This window comes from Argiope bruennichi, chromosome 9 (assembly GCF_947563725.1).
Source record: "Argiope bruennichi chromosome 9, qqArgBrue1.1, whole genome shotgun sequence".
In the NCBI taxonomy this organism is placed as follows: domain Eukaryota; kingdom Metazoa; phylum Arthropoda; class Arachnida; order Araneae; family Araneidae; genus Argiope; species Argiope bruennichi.
The window spans coordinates 20243352-20261153 of NC_079159.1; the positions used below are offsets into that span (position 1 = coordinate 20243352).

General features: G+C 27.7%; 1 protein-coding gene across 5 annotated transcripts in view; it reads left to right on the forward strand.

Moving 5' to 3' along the window:
* Nucleotides 1-17802, forward strand: part of LOC129983942 (cGMP-specific 3',5'-cyclic phosphodiesterase-like) — a 562482-nt gene that overhangs the window by 325066 nt on the left and 219614 nt on the right. The window contains exon 1 of one of the 5 annotated variants that reach the window (XM_056093675.1): nt 1636-1683. The exons of the other annotated variants lie outside the window; for them this stretch is intronic. The gene's annotated coding sequence lies outside the window, so the exon portion shown is untranslated. Of the gene's footprint in view, nt 1-1635; nt 1684-17802 lie in introns of those variants that run through there. 5 annotated transcript variants of the gene reach the window in all.

Below are 17802 nucleotides of genomic sequence, written 5' to 3' on the forward strand. Positions count from 1 at the left end.
GAATTTCGAATAACAATAAAAATAATACCTCGAATCATCAGCAAACTAGATAAATATAATTTTGTATCTAGTCTTGTCATTATATTTGTATTAAATTTGGTTCTGATTAAAAGGAAAGAAGGCCTCCAAAGTACATACTCGGTTGTTGTTGTTATTTTCACTAAATTCCGAATAGTACAAAATGACCAACTACTATATTTTACTGTTATTATATTTTCGTGATATTATGTGGCATTCAGAAAGTCAAATAATTTCGAGAAAATATCTTTTTTTTTCTGTCAAACAGAGATTCTCTTCATTTCCATTTCTCAAATTATTTTCCATCTGATTTTTTTTAACTGCATCCTGATCTACTATATCATAAAAAATAAGTGAACACAGAACATATATATATATATATATTTACACATTTTATCTCTCAGAAATATATTTCTAAGTTTATTATTACAAATTATATTTCTAAGTTGAAAAATTATGTATACGGTCTCATCTTAATATAATTTCTTATATAATTGTAAATTCTGTAAATAGTTATTTTTGTTTCGTTTTCATACTGTAAATATTTTGTTAATTAAATAAAATTCCCGAAACATGCCCACCAAACCGTTCAGTGACCAGAATGTTCACGGATACGGGGGTATGAGACGCGTTCTTTTCTGTATTAATAAAGACAAAAGGTGACATATTATTTCAGCGTATTCGAATGTTAAGGGGACTGTTATTTAATAAAATGCACAATAGTATAATTACGATATTTCCATGATAATGTACGACATTCAGAAAATCAAATTAGTCTAATTAAGGAATCTAATTTAGTTCCACCTTTTAAGCCCCGCCTTGCTTTGAATTTATTAAATAATTCATATTAGATATTAACTTGACTAGATAAAGAAATTGATGTAATATGATATCAATATGTATTTAAAATAAACCATAATTCCTTATTTGCGCAATACCGCAATTAAATCTCATAGTTATAATTTTACTCTTACTTAATATAAAATATTTATCCCAAATACATGGACCAAATTATTTCTATTTATTATCATTTATACTTTTATTTTGTTAATAGACGGACCGAAATTTTATTCTGAGTTTTATTACTGCTGAGTTTTATTAAATGCGTTGATCTGGAAAAATTTTCATATGCCAATTTGATTTTAAAAATGCATGAATGATTATTTTGTGATTATCAAATATGAGGGAAAATGTAAGATTCTTAAATAGAATAAAATCACATTTATTTATTTCGTTTAATATCCCCGCATTTCAGTATCGGTTGTTGTTTTTTGCGAATTTCAGATTACCTCGATATCAGAATTTTCTTCGGCAAAATCATTTCTAGTTCTCAGTTTCAAAACAACCTGAATGATGTAAGATACGTCTATTTTTTTGTATTTTGTATGACCTTGGGTTCTTCTATGTTACGGGAAAGAAATTTTCTTTTTTTGGAGTATATCCTTGATTATCTCAGATATTGATGTCTGGAAAGATGAAGCCTTGATTTCCCATGACACGTGGAAAGGCAGAAGGTGAAGTTTAGGACAAGCTTAGAAAATGCGCACGTAAAAGATCCGCAGTATTCCAAGTTTTAATTAATATTGCATTTAGTACGATTTATTTTTATGTTTAAAGTTATATAAATCATTCAGAGTTCAGTTAGTTTCTTTGCGTTCATTATTTGTAAGTGATAAAAAATCATTTTTTTTAACAATTGTTTTGGTAAACATTTATAAATTAAATCTTTTTTATCCAAAATTTGGACTGATTAATTAAAAGAATCATATTCATTTCTGCTTATCAACTCTGATTTCTGAAAGATTAAATTCACATTAAATATTTTATGTTTTTTTAATAATACGAATCACTCTCTGATTTGGGAGAGGATTTGTTAAAAAATAAATTATTAATTTTACCAAAGAGATCATGGCATCTTAGAAAACGTGAATGTAAAATATTTGTATAGCTCCAAGTATTAATAAATATTGTATTTCAGTTCATCTTATTTTTTCTTTAAATATTATTTCTGATAATTATTTTTGGGTAATAATTTATAAATCAATCTTTCTTTCTTAAAACCTGAACTGATCAATTAACAGAACAACATTGATTCTGCTTATCACCTCTGATTTGTTCGAAAACTAATAATTATTTTTTGAAAAGAGATATTGGCATCTTTGAAAACGTAAGTATAAAACATTTGTATTGCTTCAAATACCAATAAATATTGTCTTTTAGTTCATCTTATTTTTTTTTCTTTAAATTTATATAAATTATTAGAACTAAACGTTCATTACTTATAAGTGCTAAAAGATTATATTCTTCTTCATAATTATTGAGTAATAATTTATAAATCAATCATTCTCATTGATTTGATTAATTAGCAAAGATGTTTTTGTTAATGGAATATCGGTTGCAGTACAAGTACGGATTGGATTGATAAGCTGTACAAGTTTCTGTTAATGGAATATCGTTTGCAACGCCAAATTTTATGCCATTTTTATTTTACTTTATACCTTCTAACAACGTTTTGAATTTGCAACGCTATATCGATTGAACCGCCATATTTTACATAATTTTTCTTTGCCTTTATGGCCTGCTAATAACTTTTTGAATTTTTGGCTGGTGTATGTGGACTTTCCTGAATATGTCCTGGATATTTGTCATTTTTGTAAATCGATTTAAAATAGATTTCAGTTGATATCTAAAATAAATTGAATTTCGACAGTATTTGAAAAAAAAATGGAGATGGAAATATGAGACTGCAGTATTGTATTTTTGAATGAAAGTTTAAGAGGAAAATTAGAAAAAAAGAATATTAACACAATTTTAATAAACCTCTCACGGTTTTGGATTTACGAAAAAATAGGGAATCATTTATTAATGAATAAAGAATAAGATAAAAGCATAAAGATATATAAGGGATAGCCATTACGAATCAGTTATAAAAAAAAAGAAATATGTTATTTTGCTACCCCAAAAGATAATATAAAACATAAAATGATCTCTGAAAATCTGATAAAATAAAGCATAAAACATAGGGTGGCCTCAGGAATTTGCCAGTTATAGTAAATGATACCATGACACCTTATGCCATGATCTACTTTTCAGAAACTAATAATTAGTTCTCGTACGAACTCTTTCTAAAAGCAAACAAAAACGTTTTATGTCATAAAAAAACCCATGAAATATTTAATGTGAATTTTATCTCACAGAAACGAAAGTTGGTAAGTGAAGTGAATACTGTTATGCTTAATAATTAATTGAACTTGATTTACAGATAACTTGATGTACAAATATTTAGCACTTAAGATAATAACTGAAAGAATGTAATTGGATATCACTTAATCATTCATAAATAATAAACGTTTAGTCATTGAAAGTATTAATACAATTTACATAAATGTAAGCAAAAAGAAATGAACTAAATAACAGTATTTATTAACACGTGAAGACCTGCGAATGTTTTGCGTTCATGTTTTCTAAGCTTGCCCTAAGCTTCATAAGCTCGTGTTTTCCAAGATACCATGATCTACTTTTCGGAAAGTAATTATTAGTTATCGAAGCAATCCTTTCCCAAAGGAGAAAATAATTCATATTATACAAAAAAAACATGTATCATTTAATGTGAATTTTATGATTCAGAAACCAAAGTTGATAAGCGGAAAGCACCCGAAGTAATACAGGCAATTAACATGTCAACGATTCAAATTTGGGGAAAAAAATAGAGTAAAAATTTATCTATAATCTTGAGATCATTTTTTACAGTTATTATTCAAATTGATATTCATATTCGATATTAATATTCATCAAAATCAAATTGTTGTTTTTATTTTATTTCCAAATGATCAGGCTGCGATTTCATCAAAAGCACATTTGGCGGCATGCTGTTTATATTCATTCTCTTACTATTTGTTCTTAAAATTGTTTCTTTTAGCTCAATGATTGTTTTAAAGTGATATGGTATTAATATTAACGTTTTTTAATATCTGAAATTAGAACGTTTTTTTTTTTATCCTGACGTGGTATAATTTTAACATTTTTTTTTAATATCTGAAATTAGATTTTTAATTGTATTTTATATACGCCATTAGTCCATAACTGTCTTATACAAAAATTTGGGATTCATAATAAAATATTTTTAAGAACTAAATTTTTCAATATTAAAACATAAATATGTATAGCTGTTTAAATATACAAATATTTTTACATTTTTTAATGAAAAGCTTATAATATTTTACATTAAATAGAATATGAGCTTCCACCTGGTGCTGATATTTAATTGTTTATAAAATCCATAAAATAATAGTTTTTAAAAACCTTTAATAAGCGTTGCTAAACGTATTTTAACCCTTTCTTCCCAAGACGTGCGTTGTATTTATTTCAGAGTATAAGAAAAGTTCAAATTTGAATTGAATATCAACGCAACAGCTCTTAAAACATATTGTGGTGTAACATATTGAAGTAAACATATTGTGGTAAAACATATTGAAGATATAGGTAAAAGAAAGGTTTGAATTTTTCATATTTCCAAAAATATTACATAAAATCCATAAAATAGTTTTTAAAAACCTTTAATAAACGTTGCTAAACGTATTTTAACCCTTTCTTCCCAAGACGTGCGTTGTATTCATTTCAAAGTATAAGAGAAAATTTCGGGAAGAACACTTTCGCTGGTTTATCATCATTATTTGCGAGAATTCAACTATTATATACTTATCGCCTTTGGCAACCATTTGTGCCAAATAAGATATTGTTACAAATTTTTTTCTTCTACAACAAATACCTCTAATCAATTGTAATAGCGCAGCACATTTAATCTCTAATAGTTCAGCAGCTTGCTTGCTTGCTAATCCTTCAGTTTCTCTACGTGTCGACTCTTCTCTCACACACCACTTCTGACGATCCACACGACTTCTGACGATACACACGACTTCTTCAGCTTCAGATTGCCTGTCTTTTATAATTCCGGGAGGCGGGGCTAGAGTCTTCAGACCAATCAGGGCGTACCTGGCTGTATCTCGGGTCTTAGTGGATGGATCGTGAAAGTTCTCGAACTTTCCAGTAGTATCCATTTAGTCGCCAAACTCGCCAAATTCGTCGCCAAGTCGCGAAATGGTCGCCAAGCTCACAGATCATTGTCGCACAGGACAGATCTTACAAAGGGTCTTTCTTACGGTGATACTAGCCGTGATGGGAAGCAAATTACAAGTTTGTAACATTATGTATCTAATGGAGAGAGTCCCACACCAATAGGACTATTAAATAACATAAATTCACAGTTTATCTATCGTTTATATTTCTCTATATTGTGAATTCACTTTTTTATCTGCTTTATAAACTTCACAAATATTGAATAGAAGAAAATCAAGTGATTATATTTGAAGAAGTAATGGAAACCTTTTGAATTTCAGGGCAGCAATTTAATCTACTGTTAGAAATAAGGCAGTGTGTGTGTGTGTGTGTGTGTGTGTGTGTGTGTGTGTGTGTGTGTGTGTGTGTGTGTGTGTGTGTGTGTGTGTGTGTATGCGAGCTTGCTGACTCTCTACACGCCGAACTATTTGGACAACAACTACAAAATTTAGCTCATAAATAACTTGGAGGGTGAAAATCTCGGAGCACCTCGAAGCAATTGTTTTGAAACTTTTAACAGAATTTTAATTAATTAAAACTTAACGAGATTTTCTAATGTTTTTCCACGACAACTTTCAAAAGTGTATTTCGCAGCGTTTCAAAATTTTTAATCAATTTAATCAAAACTGTTTCAGTCAATGATAGAAATTTTATTGCCAAGCAAATTTTTCATGAATTTTAACAATTTCTTTTTAAATAGATTTTTGTAAATGTAATCTATGGTAGGAAATTTCTAATTACATTTTTGCCCCGAAATTAAGAGGTTTTTCATCGTCTCCTCAAATATTTAATCACTAAATTTTCTTGCAGTGTTTAAAACAGAAGAAGAAAGATTTGAGTATTCACAAAATTAATAGCAAAGTACACACAACACAAAGTAACAAAAAAAGTTTTTAACAAAGTATAATACACACAATTTAGAAGACAAATAAACTGCATAAACTATATTTTAATAATTTATGATGCCATGGGACTAGTCTCTATTGGAAAAGTACGTAATGAATACAACATATGAAAGACAGTTAAAATAGCACGGCTTTAATATTTGAAAATACTAGGAAATCATTGGCTTGATGGTACATCTAAACAATTTAATTGGATATAACCAATATCACTGATGAACCAGTTGGTCGCTAGTATTCAGTAATGCATGTGAAAAATCCTTATATAAATGTTAATATTTTTTTTAATTCTAAAAAAACTTATAAAAATATTGAAGCTAGCAAACCCTATTTATCATCTATCTAATGCATTATACGATTTAAAAAAATCCTTTAACGAGACGTGAGAATATTAAACTTTAATATATAAAATATATAAAGAAATAATATATAAAATTCTGAATATATAAATAGAATATATAAAATATGAAATTCTAATATATAAAATTCTAATATATAAAAAAAGTATCTAAAATATGTAGAGAATATATAAAATTTTAAAATATAAATAGAATTTATAAAATATATAGAGAATATATAAAATTCTAATATATAAACAGAATTTATGAAATATATAGTAAATATATAAAATTCTAATTTTATTTCCTACCGACAAAGTTTAAAATCCAGTATTCTATAGAACGCCTATAGATTTTTAGGCATGGTGTAAAACTATTAATACTATGATGCTTTGTCGTTTGGTATTCTATACATTTCCAAACGGCAATAAACAAAATATAAACTACAAAACCGATTCGTTTCAAATATCACGTGACTAAGCAAGTGTTCTCATATGCTCAGAACGTACCAATATAATTTTGCATTTTATCTGAAAAGTAACACCTCGTCTAAACTGAAGCCTTATCAAGACTTTTTTTCTCATACTTTGTTTAAATAATATTTAGCATTCTAAAGATTGTAGAAGCTGTGGGAAAGTATATAACATATTCGATTAATTCTCATATTTCAATTTCTATCTAAAACTCTTCAGGCGTTCTATAGAAAGCAACGCTTCATATATTATACTGATGACATATAAAATGCATTCTACTATCTGCTTATTAAAAATTCATTTTAAGTGCAATTCTTCTTACATCTGCGTTGCGCTTTTATTAACATTATCTTTATTTTTTTTTATTTATTTATTTAATTTTTTTTTTGTGAAAGAAATAAAATTCATTTACTTTTCTAGTGCGTATTATGAAATATATGTTTTGAAATTATCTGTTAGAGCATTAACTCGAATTTATTCTGTTTTTTTTTCACATTTACAGACTTTGTATTCAAAAACCATCGTTCTCAAATATTTTTAACCCTCAACTTTATTACGATTTGTTTATTTTTTATTTTATTTGTATGCGATCTATTTTTTTTTTCTTTTCTTAAGTTAGTTTTTGGTCATAATGAAAAAAAATTTCTATTATAAATTAATATTTTTGGCAATTCTTTCAATTTTTTGCCTTAAATTTGTATTAAATTAAAAAAATTAAATGAGCTATAACTTTTAATTATCTATAAGAGCATTAGCTCGAATTTATTATGTTTTTTTACACACTTACAGACTTTGTATTCAAAAACCATCTTTCTCAAATATTTTTAACCCTCAACACTCTCAACTTTATTACGATTTCTTTATTTTTTTATTTTATTTGTATACGATCTAATTTTTTTCTTTTCTTAAGTTAGTTTTTGGTCATAATGAAAAAAGAAATTCTATTATAAATTAATATTTTTGGCAATTCTTTCAATCTTTTTCCTTAAATTTGTATTAAATATAAAAATTAAATGAGCTATAATTTTTAATTATCTATTAGAGCATTAACTCGAATTTATTCTGTTTTTTTCACACTTACAGACTTTGTATTCAAAAACCATCTTTCTCAAATATTTTTAACCCTCAACACTCTCAACTTTATTACGATTTGTTTATTTTTTATTTTATTTGTATACGATCTAATTTTTTTTTTTTTTTTTTTTCTGTTCATAAGTTAGTTTTTGGTCATAGTGAAAAAAATCTCTAATATAAATATTTTCGCAATTCTTTCAATTTTTTGCCTTAAATTTTTATTAAATAAAAAAATTAAATGGACTATAATTTTTTTTGATACATTTTTTATCAGAAAATGCATTTTAAAAGCATTTATCCTAAGTGCCACTTTTTTTAGAGCGGGCTTTGCATTTATCTGTTATATTTATTTTCTTTTACATTCTATCGAATTAAATTTAGCGAATTTTTTTCTCTCTTGAAAGTTCCTTCCATATTGATGCTGTTTAAAAAAGTTAAAAAGAAAATGCTTAAATTACATGTTAAAAATTGCTAGCTGTAACAACAGCTCTAAAGTTGACAACTTTTAAAACAACACTGTGCATTTATCAGCATATATAATCATCCACTGCCATCTGTAAAGCTGGAAGTAATTAAATATATCCCCAGCTTTTTGACCTGCGTCATTATCGGATAAAAAATCCTAATTTCTACTCTGGCGTACAACGACTGAGACACGTTTTTTTTTTTAATTATTATTATTATTTTTTTAAGGTTTCGATTGATTTATCGATGTGCGAATGCGCTTATACATGAATGAATAGCAAAGATTAATAAACGGACGTCTGAATTTTTTTTTATTATTTTATATTTTTACTGATTTATTATATTATCCCTTCATGGACCAAATGTAATTGCTTATATTTTCTTTCGGCATTTATTTTTAAATTTTGTTTTCGGCATTGTATTTTTTTCTGTTAGTGGATCGTTCTTGGTTTTTTTTATATATATAATTCGATTTTAATTATTAGTTTTGATATGAGTGTTGATGAATATGGGTAAAGAATATAACCACTTATTAAGCAGATACATTGCCCTGCTCTTACTCTATTCATCTGCTATGTCTCGAGATTATGAACCTTGAGTCCAAGAACTCCGTGGCACTGCCCTAAAATCGGTGAATCAGACAGAGAAGATCCCATTGCAAAGAAACGAAAATTCTGATGTTTAATATAAATTTACATCTAGAGTGTACTGCAAATAATATTTTTTTTTCTACTACAATTTCCGTTAGTTAATCTGTAGCAATAAGAGCTAAGATATTGTTACCAGAATAAAAGACCATATGGGCATGCAGCTGATGTATCAAAGAGTTTCAGTATTTGTCGTTTGTCATAAACAAAAACGAATATTGTGACACCCCTTTAATAACATGAAGTTGGAAATTGAGTTATTCTTTAACTGACAAGAATTATTTCAATTATAAATAATAAAGCTAATTGCGACAAATAAAGATTAATTTTAATTTTCATTGTCAAAACATATAACTTTATATAAAATTTATATATAAGAAAACGTCGATGATCCAAATAATCACCTCGGATAATCGGTTAATATGAACGAAACTTAAATCATAACAGCTTTGAAATCTTCAAGATGTTTTAGAATTGTTTATTTCTGATTATAATATTGAATTTATGATCATTTCATATTTAACATTAATACAATTAATAATTTAAAAACGAACATTATATTAGTATTTTTTTTTATTAATAATTAAAAAATAAAAAAAGAAGAAAGTATTCGCATGGATCCGGATTTTTCAAAATCCAGATTCTCAAAAATCCATTCAACGCATTTACGATGTCATTTACTCGTTAAAATGCATGGTTTGTTTCGTGGCTTATGAAGATCTTAAGAATGCAGCTGCTTTGTTATTTTCTTTTCAAATAACTTCTTGATCTGTCAAAGCAACCTCTTCATAAATGCTATTAGAAGCATTCCATAACATGCATTTCACATTTATTTAGCATTAAAATGATTAATAATTTATAAAAAAAACTGTTGATATTATATTAATGTTTAATATTATTAATAACTAAAAAATCGATCAAAAATAAAAAAGTACTCGCATGGATCCGGATTTCTGACGTTTCATTTTCTCAATAATTCTCAGAAGTCAGTCAATCTCTATTTTTTCGTGATAATGTTTGGATTAGTTTACATGGCTTATGAAGACCTTAAAAATGCAACTATGTTTTTGTTTTCTTTTCAAATAATATTTTGATCTCTCAAAACAACCTCTTCATAAGGCTTATAAAGACCTTAAAAATGCAACTATGTTTTTGTTTTCTTTTCAAATAGCATTTTAATCTATCAAAACATCCTCTTCATACGGCTTATTAGAAGCCTCCCATTGCATGATATTTTGACAGCCTCCCTCTAGTGCTAAGTTTGAGAGAACATTTTGTAAAAATCTCTTATTTTATTTTTAAATGCAAAATACTGTTCGATTTTCTGATGCTGGAGCTTTCAGTTGATATTCAACTGCACTTTGATTAGGAAGTTTTGAAATGGTTATTAAATTATGTTAAGAATGTCCAGAAGCGGGAAAAAGTTCTTGTTTTCATGACGGCGTTTCGTACTTGCAATTGTACATACTAAAACATCTGAATATAAATAATTTACTGAATAATGATGTTATGTACTCTTTTATTTGCAATGTTTTTTATGATAGATTTCTTTTTATGCTATCAGACTGCTGATTGATCGTGTTAACAGACTGAAAAAGATTTAAAGATTTAAAGTCCTGATATATATATATCGATTTTCAAGTTTTGAATAGTTTTTAAAAACATTATTTTAATTTGGAAGTTTTGGAATTTTATTGAATTTTGTTAAATAATATGCAGAATCGAGTTAATGTTTTTGATTTTATGACGGCATATCTTTATTTATTTACACTAAAATCTCTAAATATGAATAATTTACTGAATAATGATGTTATTTACTCTCTTATTTGCAATTTTATTTCTTCACTTTTATGTTATTAAGCTGTTAAGTGAACGTACTAAAAGTTTTAAAATATGTTTACAATATTAATGTATACTTCGATTTTGAAATTTTGAATAGCTTTTTAAAATATTATTTTATTTTAGAAGTTTTGAAATATTATTAAATTATGTTTAATAATGGAAATATTATGCAGAAACCAGTAAATATTTGTGTTTTAATGAAGGCATATCTTTAATTGTATATATTAAAATATCTAAATATGATTCTTTAAATGATGTTATATATCTCTTATTATCGATTTTATGCTATCAGGTTATTAATTAAACTTATTAAAAATATAAAATATGTTTTAAGTGTTAATATATACTTCGTTTTGCCGTTTTAAATAGCTTATTAAAATATCATTTAACCCTTTCCAAGGCCGTGGGAAGTATGCTTCCCACCAAATTTATCAATCTTTGTATGAAATTATGTAGGTTGGCATAAGTTCTGACAAATGTTTTTAGAAAGACAGAATCTCAGATGCTTCAGTTCTTTATCTCACACAAAATGATTCGTCTTGGTTTGTCACTTAATTATTAATTAACAAAATTAATTAATTAATCAAATTAAATTGATCTAATAAGCTAAATTAATCCTTTTTCTTATTCTAATTTCAAGCCTAAAAATATTTTAACATAATATGACTAGAAAAAAAGGGCCCTTTAAGGGTTAAGACGCGAAGAAGTGAAAAAGGTTCTATTTTTACAATAACAGGCCATTAAGAATTACGTTCAAAAATCTGTATGTTTCCATTTCTCACAGAAACCACAATGTGTGTGGTCTGTCTCATAGGAAATATCCTATTAAACAAAGCTGGGTGCTGATTTCACATTTCCTTCACGTAATTTAGAAAGCAGCAGATTGTAAACATTCCAAGAAGAACTAACTATTGATATGTCAGGTATTTGAAAGAGCTTATTAAAAAATGGAATTAATTGTGTTATTCGGATTATTCCAAGTTGCTAGAAAAAAAGTCGTGATGCAAATTACGTACACATTCGTTGAGTCGTTTGAGTTAATTGATATTCCGATCCATTTGATATGTCAGTAGATATTTTTTCGAGATCATTAGTCTTGTCCAAATGCTTCAGCATGATGCAGCACATTGCAAATCTTTTAGAAGGCTATGATTCGGCATTCTTTGATGTGACTATGATCTACGCTCTGTGAAATAACTTTGGCAAAAAATATCGTAATCCGCAAATCGTTTATTTTAAACTAGTCGCTAGTGGCGACCGCTAGTTTGGTGGGAATATTTTTTTGCCTGATTCAAAATAATTTCTTGTGCATAATTGAAGCTCATGAATCTTTCAACAAAGGACTAGTTTACCTAATGAAATTACTATCCCACGCCTTTTAATGCCATTAACCCTTAAGATCATTCGAGTTCAAGTACCTCAGAATACTGGAGATCAGTTTTTCTTTCAAAGATTTCCAAAAAAAATTCCAACCCAACCTCAAAAGCCGCAATATTATTAAAAGGTTGATATGCAAAAGGTGATACCCCCCGTAGCTCTTGAACAAATATCTGTTCGGAAATCTTTTGACAGTTCTCATAAAATCTTTCTGTCTCCCACACCCATCTGGGCGAGTGCATCTATTGAACAAAGCACGCGTCTAAAGTATTCAATAAATCACAGGGAAAAGTGAAGAAATTTCAAAGTGATATCAAGGAGTCTCAGACATCCGCCGTCGTTTCGTTGAACGGGAGTTTGGGGCCTTTCAGTCAGTGTTTAAAGAGTTATAAATTGAGCTGTTTGGGGTCTATCTATTTCAAATTGCATGCTGTTTTGCATGTAGTAATGTTATCCTCCTTTATGATTCATCATATAAATTTCTCAGATTTGAATATTTCAGGTTGAATATTTCCTCAAAAATGAAAACGTTTCGATTTCCATTGCAGCCAAGAGATTTATCATTAAAAATCAGATACAGATACTTTTTTTAAAAAAAAATATTAAAATCTGGAAAAAAATTACATAATTACACATTACATAAATTGATAGAATTAATAAAAAATTTTAAAAGGCAAAGTTTTGCTATATTTTCGTACATTACAACGAAAAAAAATGTCAACATTTCATACCATTTTTAACCGGTTAAAATTTAAAAAAACATTGCTTTAGGTATACATGCTTATCCTTTTAAATATATCTGTGTGCATTTGGTAGCTCTAAGTTTAATGGTCTGTACAGTAGAACGCCGACTACGCTCATGTATTTCCTTTTATAAGTATAGATAAATGTGTTCGATTCTCCAATTACTCGAGTATGAAGACGGATTCGCTGCAAATTACAGACTTCAGAATCATCCAAATGAAACTTTCTCTTCCTGTAAAGTGTAATACATGTTATTTGATATTTTTCTGTCGGTGTTTTATTCTAATACCAGCTCATCAGTCTTGCCTATGCTTTTCAATATGCTGGAACAGGCTGCCGGCCGTTTAGAATACGAAGACTCGTTTTCCTTTGATGTGACCATGATCTGTGAACAATGCTATGTTCGAAAAAGTATCCGAATCTGTAATCTATAATCTATCTTTTTATATATAATAAATGTGTTAGACCTTCAAAATTACTTTGAATTACTCTGAAATATTTGCAGCTATTTAAGGTGAAAAGATATCCAATCTTCAGAATCAGCTAATATATAATTCTTATCCAATTCTATTATTAAATTGGTGAGTGGCCTTTACACATAATGCTGTACCATGTTTCGGCTCATTTTGAAGTAAAATTATCTGCGATAATGCCTCCGTTTGTCAAGAGTTTATCTGAATCGGTCACCGTGGTGCGAAATCCAACTTCTTAATTACTTTATTATCTTAATGATGGATTTGTCCATTCTTTTGGAACGTTTTCATTCTGGACAGTTATCACAACTCTAAATAATCTACTAATCTATTGCCGGACAGATTTGCACTCTCTTTCGCATCTCAATTTTAAATACAATGTCTGCTTAATTATCCAAATCATGCAAGGTTTATCTTTCTAAAAAACTTTTTGACGTTGCTTGCACGCTAAAAAATTTATAAAGAAGTTTTTCTTTTTCAATTTTTTTTTTATCTTATGATACATCAGAACATTTAAAGTGACACTAACTGTTAAATTGTTTCATTATGTATCAGATATCTAATAATAGATAGTTATAGATAATACTTATAAATGGTTATAGATAAATTATAAGTATTTGGTTGATAAGGATGTGGAAAAGATTGCATTTGGCATAACATAAAAAAAATTGCCAGATTTACTTCTTATTTGTCATAACTTCACCATATGTGTTTTATTTAGAAAGCAAATGATTCTTTGAATTTTTATTCAGCTTAAAAAATTTTACTTGACTACATCGATGGTTTTTGGTAAAACGTTTTCAGAATGTGATATGCATGCACATTGTTTTAGCACAATTTCATTTACCTTAGCAAATCTATATTAATTGAGAAAAAGTGTGTGTGTATATGGGGAGACAGAGTATGTTACCAAATATTTCGGATATTAGAGCTACTAAATTCGGCACAAATATATTTTAGCAGCTGGAAACATGAACCTCAAAGATATAGTTTAGAAATTTTAATTATTTAAAATTTAAACAAAGTTCTGTGCCGCAGTTTCCTAAAATGTTTTAACACAAATTCGATTCTTAGACCATTTTAAAAATTTTAAAAAGTGTATGTTTGAAAGATACATTATATGTGTGTGTGTGTAGTGATATATCTTAATATAATTTAAATAATTAATTTCCTAATTTTTATTTTTATTTTACCCATATTAGCTTCATTCTGAAATGTTCTGTTATTTCATGATCCAATTTCTCTTTTTTTTAATTAAATTAATACTACACGAGCTTTTTAAAACTGCTTTAATCAGCAAGTTCTCACGCTCCGAGTGAAGGTAAAAAAATATTTAATGCTTACAGCATTTTTTGAAAGATACCTAAATTAGCCTTTCCTAAATCACATATCAAAGAAATCCCAATCAGAATGTCTTAGTATAAAATCAGTGAGGAAAAGAATTAGGTCTTTTTTGCTCTTGTGGTGCGATGTATATTGGCTTATCTCGCAGCTTCTTTCTTATACATAAATGATGCATCCCGGGATGGAATAAAGCGAAATTTTAAAAGTTTCAAAAGTTTCTTAACTTCTCGGCCAGAAATCTTCTAAAAAAAGTTTGCTTTATATATAGTATATATATATCGAATGAAAACAGGATAATTATGAAGGAAAAATAACAATGTTTGCATTGTATGAATCCCAAATATTTATCAAAAATAGAAAAGGTATTGATAAATATTTTCATTGATATTTTCCATTGATATGATAAATGAAAGATCATTGATAAATATTTCCATTCATATGATAAATAAAAGTCCATTGATAAATATTTCCATTGATATGATAAATGAAAGACCATTGATAAATATTTCCATTGATATGATAAATAAAAGTCCATTGATAAATATTTCCATTGATATTTTCCATTGATATGATAAATAAAAGTCCATTGATAAAGATAATATTGAGATACATTTATAAATATAAAAATATACATTGATAAATAAAAAAATTGACAAATGTAAAATAAATATACTACTTAAGAAGGAAAAGATTGATGCTCGCATTTCTTACGGAATGAAATACAACATACTTTACTGGCGATTTCCTCTAGATAGTATTCAGAATTGATTAATAATGTCTAATTCTTCAAGAAACGTAAAATTTATTCAATATTTGCATTTTAATTTTTTTTCAATTTTTTTTAAACTAAATGCTAAAAGATAGCTCAAACTGGCGCATTATCCAAAAATTGAACAAAATTTTGATCATTATTTTATTGGATTTTTTTTTCTTCCTTTCTACATACTGCGTCCAAATTTCAAAATCGTACAGTTAATATTTCGGAAATATTTAAATTTTCATTTTTGTAATAACAATTGGAATATATACGCAAATGAGAATTTTAAGATTTGTTTTTTCATGTTAAATTTCATTCAGCATCATGTTTTAATAATGCTTAAGCTTTTTTTTCAATTCAAATTAATGTTTAATATTTTTCTTATTTGCCTATCACTATGCACATGATTAATATGTGCATCCATTATAATAGAAATATGTTTGCTATGTAATAAAAATGTATCAACATCCATGCACAAATTTGTGAAATGCATTGCATATGCATTTTGTTATAAGTAAAATTTAAAATAGAAATTTTTGTCTTTGAGAAAGTAATAGGAAAAGTGGTAAAAAATCTGCCGGCGTCCTGGTATAGGAGTAGCACGTCTTCCCCGTGATCTGGGCGTCCCGGGTTCGAGTCCCGGTTTGGGCATAATTGTTCTTTTTCTGTGTTCTATTTTTGAGGTGTGTGAATGTGCCCCCCTGTAAAAAGAGGTTGTGCAAGCGAATGTGACGCATGATATAGCTAAGACGTACTCTTGGCCCTAGTTTGCGCTAATGAATAAACAAGAGACGCTCACTCGGCTTAAATCCCTGAGAGATAACTGTCAGCGGGTTTGTAAAGTGCCATAAGTCACAACACAACACACAGTAAAAAATATTCACATTTGAAAATATTTTGAACGAGTTTCAAAACAGTGGATTTAAAATAAAATAAAAGAAATGGATGAAACTACTATCTTTACTTTTTAAGCTATTTATTAGAATGTGACCTTATAATACAATCAAAATATCTTTAATAAGATTTACAATAAATTTTAGAAAACATATGAGTAGGTGGCAAGTTTCCGAAACTTTCAACATTATTTTTATACAATAAACTTTCGTTTAAAAAATTGAACGAAAATCATATTTTTCAAATGGCAGTCATTTCCGTTAAAGTCTTTCCGTGACCTTGAACACATTATAAAGTCGAAGGTAAACGTATTCATCAGCGTGAGGTTGATAAACACTTGGTGCCATTATTAAACTACGGATTAGACTTTTGGAAATGATTGATAAGTTGTTATTTGATACCATGCGTTTCGAAAGTGTTTACAGAATATCAATGAGTGAATCTCCTTGTTACTTTTCTGGCACACAAATCGGATAGTCATTTTTCAAAAATATGATTCATTGGGTTCAGTTGAACTGCATTTATCGTTTCACAGTAAAAAATGATAAATCGTTTTTTTTTTTGTTCCTTATTATCAGTAATAAATGATAAAAAAGAAAAACGGTAAAATAAAACTGAATTTCACGATGACACTTTGCATTTTACGATACGTTGAAAGATACTCTGTTATTATGTTCATCTATTTCACGGTTCCAGCTTTTTTGCATAGATGGTTGTTCTTTCTTCATGATCTAAAGACATCTGTAACTTATTGACAATCCAGCATTTACTAGTTTTCGAACACTCATTTATCAAACTCAGTTTCAAGTGATATTTTAATCGATATCCTTTTGATCCAAGCCGAAAAAAGTATTTAAGATTACATTTATCAATTCATTATATTTTCTTATTTTTAAAAATAGAATATTAATGCAGTTATAGTTTGAAGTTGTCAGTAACTAAGTCTTATTTATACGTGTATTCTTTCGAAACTATTTATATTTTATTTTCTTCATATATAAGAGATTAAACATTTAGAAATGAATGCTCTTTGATATTTTTCAATTGACAGAAGTGAGAACTGACAGGGGGTTAGACTGCATTGTGATTTAATTCAGAGTTTTTGTTCCGTAATAAATAATTTCTTTCTTTACTTCGTGAAGTGTGATATTTCTATTCTATGAGGACCCGAAGATTTAGATAATATTTTTTGATTGATTGTAAGATGTAAATTGATCTCAGACTGAATGTTTTTCAATTTGAACATGTGTAAGTAAGTTCTATGGAATAATTTGCACGAAGAAAAGTAACACTTCTGAAACTGTAATAAAGTCTTAGACACAATTAACTTTATTACAAT